We start from the raw sequence: 9,234 nt of genomic DNA, 5'->3' as shown, positions 1-9,234 counted from the left end.
ATCTGAGCTATATCACGTACGGCCAGGACGCTACCAACGTAGGAGACGAGGGGGGGGTTCGCTCCCAACATCCTGGAGTACAGCGAGGGGTAAGAGGAGCTGGAGGAGGGGAGTGGAGCGGAGCAGGGGCCGCAGTATGGATGGAGCTGGAGAGACAGGACAGAGGGATGGGATGTGGAGGAGGGGGAGCGGAGCAGGGGCAGCAGTATGGATGGAGCTGAGAGACAGGACAGAGGGATTGTAGTATAGCATTGTATAGTAGTGTACATAAGACCCAGTGCCTCATCCGTAGCTAACAGTGTATTGCACTATCGCAGGACCTTAGCATGTCTTACCATGCTTTTTGTAAACTTCATGTACATATATATACCTGTTATGTCTTATTCTTATTACTTGTATTATTGCACAAATGTCTTATTCTCATCCTATTGGATTCTTATTATTGTATTATTGCACAATTGTTGCAGGCAGGACCCCCGCATTTCACTGTATGCTTGTATGCCGTGACAAATAAAACTCTTGACTTGACTTGACTTGAGGGATGGGATGTGGAGGAGGGGAGGTATGCGAGAAAGCTGAGGTTTATCCGCAACATTCTGGAGGCCAGTGAATGGACCTGTCTCTCAAACCCCGCCCTCTCCTCTTGATCCTCCAATCACGACTGTTGTTTCGTCCGAGGGGCTTGAGATAAGTCAATTAGGCCTCCAGAAAGGAAAGAAGGATGAACATTAAATTTTAATTTAACTTGAGGGAAGGAGAGGGAAAGGAGAGGAGAGAGGAGGGGGAGAGGAAAGCGGAGGGGAGGAGAGGAAAGCGGAGGGAGGGGAGGAGAGGAGAGGAGAGGAGAGGAGAGGAGAGGAGAGGAGAGGAGAGGAGAGGAGAGGAGAGGAGAGGAGAGGAGAGGAGAGGAGAGGAGAGGAGAGGAGAGGAGAGGAGAGGAGAGGAGAGGAGAGGAGAGGAGAGGAGAGGAAAAAGCCTGGAAGCTTTTAGCACTGTGTTCTACTACCTTTTCTCTTGAGTCTACTATTCTATATATATTTCATATCTACTCATACAGTATCATATAAACCCCCCAAAATAAAGCTATTTGATGTTTTTTACAGATTTATTATCTTTGACAGACATCTTTTGCAATCGTATTGCTGTAGTTTTACATAAGACGTATGATATTTAGACGTGGTTGCCCAAAATGAATGGTAGTAAAATGTGGAACTTGGGAGGAATGGTGGTATTGACAGCAGACAACAAAGACAGCAGCAGAGAGATAGTCTGTTGATTACAAGCACCATGGAATCCTGTAGATGAAAATAGCAATACCTTGTCTTATAGGGACTGCTACCGTATAATTTCATTGAGCTGTAATTAACACAAGGATTCAATGTCCCCAATGACATCACTGGTGGCCATATTAATTTACTCTCAATAACTGTCAAACTAAATGAATGTGTGCAAAACCTAGAGTTTTTAGATGTGTGTGAGATTATGTGCAAAATAAAATCAGTATTGCTTTTAGGTGAAGTGCCCCTTTAAAAATCGCATAGGCTGCGATCAGACACTTTTTGAACGCTCCTGTGTCTTTTCTCAGTTGTTTCCCAAAGGTTTGGCCAATGGCAGAAGCTCTCACACACGCTCTTTTTGACGTCAACCTTAACTTTGTGTTGCTTAGCGACGAGAGTGATGTATTGTTGCTCCTTGTGCAAGAGCCATTTATTACCAGAGTTTGGACAGCAAGGTTTCAAAAAGACTTGTAGGGTGTCAGTGGTTTATGACTCACTGTGATAAGGTGGCCACAGCATGGCGTCCTTTCTGTCCAACCTGGCCAGACTGGTAATAAATTACTCTGCCTGGCCGGGCCCTTGCTCTCTGTGTTCTAGTGACGCCTACAGACATGCTTCCAGCGTTTGATTATGAAAGAGATGCATCCTGATCTAATCACAGCCTTCCTGAATTTCCCAAGGGGAGCAATAAAGGAATATCTTATCTTATATTATCTTAACCTTCCCTTATCCCTTACCTTCCTTCTTTCTCTCTTATCCTCTGTCATCCCTCCTCACTCCATTACCACTCCATTATCTCTTCAACCGTTTACTCCCTCCATTATTTTGTCTTTTCCTCCCTCCGCGGACCATCCCTCTTCACTCATCCGTCTCTACTGTACCTCTCTCATTCTCTCTGTCTCCTCCCCATCCATTTCACACCTCCTGGCTTCATTCTATGTTCCCCCCCATCTCTATGTTCCACCTGTCAATCATCCTGCCTCCCTCTCTCTGCATCCGTCCTCCACACTGTATCATCATCACCTCCTATTTTCTCCATCTATCGCTATCTTCATTTCATCCCTTCCCCCATTCCACTCTCCCTCACCTTTCCCCCTTCCACCCTCCCTCTCTCTCTCCTTCTCTCCCTCCACTTTCCCACCATCCACTCTCCCCTCTCTCTCCCTCCCTCCTCTTTCCTCCTTCCACCCTCTCTCTCTTCCTCCCTCCCTCCTCTTCCCCCCTTCCACCCTCTCTCTTCCTTCCTCCCTCCCCCTCCTCCCCCCTCCCTCCTCTTTCCCCCTTCCATCCTCTCTCTTCCTTCCTCCCTCCCTCCTTCCTCTTTCCCCCCTTCCCCCTATCTCTCTTCCTTCCTTCCTTCCCCCCTCCTCTTTTCCCCTTCCACCCTCCCTCTCTCCCTCCCTCCTCTTTCCCCCTTCCCCCCTCCCACCCTATCTCTCTCTCTCTTCCTCCCTCCCTCCCTCCCTCTCTCCCTCCTCAGCTCTGGATCTGCTGCAGATAGCCATAGAGAAGGCTGGTTTCACTGAGAAGGTGGTGGTGGGGATGGACGTGGCGGCCTCAGAGTTCTACCGCGACGGAAAATACGACCTGGACTTCAAGTCCCCACCGGATGCTGAGCGACACATCACCGGAGAGGAGCTGGCTGACATCTACCAGGGTTTTGTCAATAACTACCCAGGTAGATGAGTACTTTGACGTAACACTAGCGCTAATCTTAAGCCTATTGCCTATGTTTTTTTCCCACTTTGCTCAGGCAGACAATGACTCTGAATTAATTGTTTTCGCACTCTTTAAACAAGCATGTAAATCTGTGGTGAGCTGTGAGCTATTTGGCGACAGGAAACCACTCAGTCCTATCCTATGTTGCTGTCCTGTTATGAGCTTTAACCCTAGCTATCTGTGTGACGGAAAACCAACATGGCAAACAGGGGTGGTCCTAGGGGTAAAGTTGTAGAAGACCAATATAGCTGGATGTGTGTACTGGACGTTTTGCATCAGTCAGACTTAGATTGCAGGAGTTCTCAGAGTTTTACAGTCAAACCTTTAAATATACCGCCATCATCTGGCTGAGTGGGGTAGTTTTTTTGTGACGCATTTGCACACAATATCACATGATATCTATCTTTCTGAAACATTTTATGTCTGTGTAATAAAAAATAGAGAAAGGTTCTCTGAAAATCCGTTGAAGCAGGTCTCTGACCCGACAGCTTGTGCAGGTGGAAATATCAGTCAAACCTTAGTTTACACTCAAAAGAGGTGCACTGAGCCATGCTTGTTCAGCTCTATGTCAGAAAGACTCTGCTTCACACTCATTCAGTTACGAACGTAGACCTTAGAGTTGTTCTGTAACACACTCATTCTCAAGATACTTAAAGGAACACGCCAACTTTTTGGGAAATTAGCTTATTTGCCATCTACCCGGGAGTTAGACAAGCACTAACATCTGTAGTGTGGTAGTGAAAGGGTTAACCTTCTGTAGTGTGGCAGTGAAAGGGTTAACCGTCTGTATTGTCGCAGTGAAAGGGTTAACCCTTTGGTAGTGTGGTAGTGAAAGGGTTAACGGTCCCGTGAAAAACAATGAAAACCGGACATGTTCATGAATTTAGGAAACCCCACCGGATGCTCCGGACATCACACAGGGCGTGAAAAGTGTCCGGGCAAAAGAGGATGTTTAGTAACAGTCACCCTACGTTACACACATAGACCTTAGAGTTGTTCAGTACCAGTCAGTTACACACATAGACCTTAGAGTTGTTCAGTACCAGTCAGTTACACACATAGACCTTAGAGTTGTTCAGTACCAGTCAGTTACACACATAGACCTTAGAGTTGTTCAGTACCAGTCAGTTACACACATAGATCTTAGAGTTGTTCAGTACCAGTCAGTTACACACATAGACCTTAGAGTTGTTCAGTACCAGTCAGTTACACACATAGACCTTAGAGTTGTTCAGTACCACCGTCTTCTACAGCTGGACACCAAGCAGCTTCACTATGAATTGAAAATGGGGGACCCTGATGTAAACGAGACAAAAGTCTTTGCATCCCCTTAACAATTGTGTGTATTGAGCCGTACTGTATTGTACCCATTCTGCAATCTGTTAAATAAAGTTTTCATTCATTCATTCATTCAGCTCCACTGGAGCAGATGGAGGTGAAGCTCCTTGCTCAAGTATTTTCACTTCCTTCAGTTGTTTAAAATATCAACCAATCAACAAAACCAATCAATCAATCAATCAATCAACCAACCAACCAATCAACAAAACCAATCAATAAATCAACCAGCCAACCAACAAAATCAATCAATCAATCAATCAATCAATCAATCAATCAATCAATCAATCAATCAATCAATCAATCAATCAATCAATCAATCAATCAATCAATCAATCAACCAACCAATGAAATGTTAAATAAGATTATTTTCACTTATCTTCTATCTTCCTATTTCCTTATTTCCCCTCTTCTCTCATCTCCTCTCCTCCCCTCTCATCTCCTCTCCTCTCTTCTCTCTTATCTCCTCTCCTCTCCTCTCCTCTCCTCTCCTCTCCTCTCCTCTCCTCTCCTCTCCTCTCCTCTCCTCTCCTCTCCTCTCCTCTCCTCTCCTCTTCTCCCATCACCTCTTCTCTCCTCTCCTCTTCTCCCCTCTCCTCCCCTCCCCTCTCATTTCCTCTCCTCTCCCACCTCTCCTCCTCTCTCCTCTCCTCTACATTCCTCTCCCATCCATGACCAATACAACATACAACATAAACATTTTAAACAATTTTTATTCCTCCTTTAATTCCTCCTCTCATGCTCATTCTCTTTCTCTCCACCCGCCCCCCTCCTCCTCGTCCATCCCTCCATCCCCAGTGGTGTCCATAGAGGACCCCTTCGACCAGGACGACTGGGAGGCGTGGTCCCGTCTGACGGCCCGGGTGGGGATCCAGGTTGTCGGGGATGACCTGACGGTGACCAACCCCAAGAGGATAGAGAAGGCTGCGGAGGAGAGGGCCTGCAACTGCCTGCTGCTCAAAGTCAACCAGATAGGCACCGTTACCGAGGCCATACAGGCGTAAGAACCCTTTTTGATCCACTTTTTCTCCTTATTTTCAATTTTTTTCCCACCCCAATTTCGAGTTTCCAATTCTCCCCTCCCCTGTCTTGAACGTTGCTTGACTATGCCCCCCACTAGTCGGTTGTAGGGAGGATAGAAGCCTTGCATCACGTGTCCCCTCCGGTACACGAGGAGGCAGCCTGTCACATCTTTTCACCTGCCAGCGCGGACTCTCAGTGGCGAGGTGTAACGTGTGGGAGGCTCACACTACCCCCGCTACTTCCTGTCTCTGCAGTGCAGGCGTCCCCCAACCGACCTGTAGGAGTCGCTGTCCGCAACGTCCAATCCCCACCCATCGACTTCCACCCTCTAGCTCTGGCAATTGAGTTAGTGTGACGGCTGGCCCAAGCCGGAGGCAATGCTGACACCCGGATTCGAGACCGGAGTCTCTTGCATTGGTGACGAGCGCAATCTCCGCTGCGCCACCCAGCCGCCTTAGGCGTAAGAACCCTTTACTTCCTGGCATGATCTAAACAGAGAACATCATCAGAATCATCACAATGCTTCAATTCTGTCTACTTTCTTTTATATAATAGGATATTTGTGTATTTAAAGGGAAAATAAATGTTATATTGTTATGGAAATGGGATCTGTATGTGTACAATATAAGCAAGTTTTATGTTGTAATATTAGAAATTACTAAGGTGGCTCAGGAGGTAGATTGGCTTCTCCTGGCAGCGTGTCGAAGTGTCCTTGAGCAAGACACTTAACCCCCTAACTGCTCCCGATGAGCGGGTTGGCAGCTTGCATGGTTGCCTCCGCCGTCAGTGTGTGAATGTGTGAGTGAATGTGTGAATGTGAGGCATAATGTGTAAAGCGCTTTGGATAAGTGCTATATAAATGCAGTCCATAATAAGAGTTGGTTAAGAGGTAGATAACAGTAAGATAATTTAATAGTGTTTTATGAATGCTACGGTATGATATGTAGGCATATTACATTTTGGGTCAAACTTAACCCACAAACACAAAAGACATAACCTAGAAGAAGCGAATGCAGTTCACGGGTTAAGACATTTCGGCTTCATTTTAGAGAAAGAGGGAAGACAGATGATAGAGAGAATGACCATATCCACATTCATGCTCAGGTTTGGATTCCTTTCCCCCTGTTTGGACAAACAGTAAGAGCAACCTGAGTATGATGTAAGAGCAACTCAGCTCTGTGTGTATATAGTCAACATCACACAACGACACATATCATGACTCAAGCCCACAACGTCACATGTACTGTACATTACGTGTGCTTAGCCTCAGCGATGAAGTGCTCAAATAAAAGGTGGTTAAACTATGAACTCTGGTTGATGATCCTCACTGCTGACAATAATCACCAATATATATTCAAGAAAGAAATACATTTTTAGAACGATATTGATTTCCTCAAAAATACCCCATTTCAACTTTCTTCCATCTAATACCGTTTACTATAATCCATGCTATGAATTTCAATATTCTCGAGGTTTGCGTCACCTTAGAAATGTCGGTAAAAAACCTATTCCGCAAACACAGACACAGTGTCTAGACCGGGTTCAGATGGATTTACCCTCCCCTGCCTCCTTGCTTAGCCTGATAAATTGCTCAGTAGCTGTGGAGGAATGAAACATGGCGCTTGACCGTGTTGGCCAAGGTCAGCTATCTTTACTGTGATGTGATGAAGGCTGTCCAATCATAGCAAGGACTCCTCTGCCTTCCTGTCAATCATTCGAGCAGCTGTGTGTCACATATAAATCAAAAACGTCAAACGCAGGAAGTTGGAACACGTGTGTGCGCGCATACACACACACAGACACGCTTACACGCACGCACGCGCTCTTACACGCACACACGTGTAAGTGCCCACATACACGCGCACGCTTATGTGCTCACACACACGCGCGTGCGCACATACGCACCCACACACACATACACACGTTTACACGCCTACACACACACATGCACGCTTATGTGCCCAGTGCCCACACACACATGCATCTGTTACTGCCTTCCTGTCAGTTACATACATAGCTATCTGTCAATCATCCATCCGTTAGTGAGCCAGGCTGACCTTGACAGAAAGATGAGGTGCTGGAAACCGTTCAAATGGAAGATAAATGAATCTGGGATATAACAGGCGCTTTTATATGTATATCAGCTGTCAATCAGTGATAGGAACTTAGCCAACCATGACCTATGGTGCATGTGCTTCATCCTCCCTCTCTGTCATGTCTTTATTGTATGTGGCCGGGTGAGATTTGTGAGCTGCCATCAATCTAAGAGACTGGAACAGCCATGTGTCACTCATATTTATGTAGCCACCCATCACTGTCCTGCAGATGCAACAGAACAATGACGAAACAACCTCTCAGCGTCATGTATTCATATAGTTATTTAATGTAAGGTTATGTATATAACCAAGTTCTATGAATTATGGTGACGCTCAGCATCAGTTGCATATATCTCGCTTCAGTGGATATACACTGAATACATTTCAAAATGTACCTTTACATACCAACATCCGTCTGACCACACCCCCATCTGCTGCCTACATAAGCAGGGGTGGGGCCACACACTCATCTCCTTCCCAACAAATTTCACCACAATGAAAGATCAAGGGCCGCAGTGGCGCCTAGATGCTGAGCGTCACCATAATTCATAGAACTTGGTTATATACATAACCTTACGTTCTATTTCATTATGGCTGCCGCTCAGCATCAGTTGCATAACAGGAGCTGAGCGGGAGCCAGAAGCTCGACAAATGTACCCCACTGAGGCCCCCCACAACCATCAGAACCGGGGAGGACCGAGCCCCCCCGACCCTCCCTAATGGAGGGATACCCTCCCTATTGGAGGATGGGAGGGAGACGGATCCGACCGTGCGAAGAGGAACTCGAGCAACTCAACGCACAGAGTGAGCAGACCGTGGCTTGACCCCACGACTACGCACACGCACAACCCGCATGCCACCAGGGAACGAACGGAAGGAACAAACCTCGTTACTGCCCCCAAAAACACGGGGTCAAGAGCAAACTCAACCCCGTGGCAAGGCCGTAGCAGCGGAGCGAGAAGGAAGACCCAGACCCACTGAAGGGACTGGATCCCCCGGAAAAAGGGGGCCCGGAGAGGTCAATGACGCCAGGCATCAAGACCCCACCAGGCGGTCACTAAGTGACACCGCCCCCCACATCGCCAGCGTATTCGGACAGGGCCCCTCCAAGAGCCCCCCTTTCCCCCCACTAGTACACCGCCTGGCACACTGACCCTGCAACACAGGCAGTCAGCATGGCCGAAACTTGAAGCACTCAAGGCTAACCATAACGGAAGCAGGCAGCGCACCGGGGAAACCAGGCAGCAGGCTTTAGACCCGAGCCTGGAGCACTGCGGGCGAGACAGGCGCCAAAGGGGTCAACTGAAAACAGCACCCCGGCGGAAGGGGCGTATGCTGGCATTGTTGCGCACCATGACAAAGCCTCCACCAAAAAACCCCGACCCAGAGGGGTCGAGGCAGAGAAGGCTGACACGATTGGCAGACGTCATGAACGTGCAGGGGCACACTCAACCGGGTCACCCGGGAGTTGACTCTGCTCCAACACACCAGGGAATCAACCACCCTCTTGGTACCACATGCAGTGGTTGTTCCTATAACCCCTCAAGAAAAAACTCCAAAACACACCTGCGGGTATACACTGGCTATACCGCAGTACAAGTGTTTCAGTTTTCAAAAAAGGGTTATTCCAGGCCTACGGGTCGACGAAACATTACTTCGGACCGGGCCCGGCGGCTCGGGAAGCACACAGGGTTACCAGAGGAGGTCCAAAAGACCACCCCAACAGCCCCCTCTTCGCCACGCGTGAGAGAGGAGTGAAAAGAATGGAGAACCAGCCCTAAGCT

At 47.7% G+C, this 9,234-nt stretch overlaps 1 pseudogene across 1 annotated transcript in view; it reads left to right on the top strand.

Annotated features, from left to right (window-relative positions):
* LOC311226505 (gamma-enolase-like) overlaps nucleotides 1-9,234 on the top strand; it is an 87,339-nt pseudogene that overhangs the window by 55,562 nt on the left and 22,543 nt on the right. Inside the window, exons 7-9 of the transcript in view lie at nucleotides 8-89; nucleotides 2,758-2,955; nucleotides 5,130-5,331. The product of the transcript in view is annotated as a gamma-enolase-like (transcript). The remainder of the gene's footprint in view (nucleotides 1-7; nucleotides 90-2,757; nucleotides 2,956-5,129; nucleotides 5,332-9,234) is intronic.

This window comes from Notolepis coatsorum, assembly GCF_963971535.1.
Source record: "Notolepis coatsorum genome assembly, chromosome: 4".
Lineage (NCBI taxonomy): Eukaryota > Metazoa > Chordata > Actinopteri > Aulopiformes > Paralepididae > Notolepis > Notolepis coatsorum.
The sequence above is the reverse complement of the archived record's forward strand: the minus strand, read 5'-3'. Positions and strand labels throughout refer to the sequence as shown.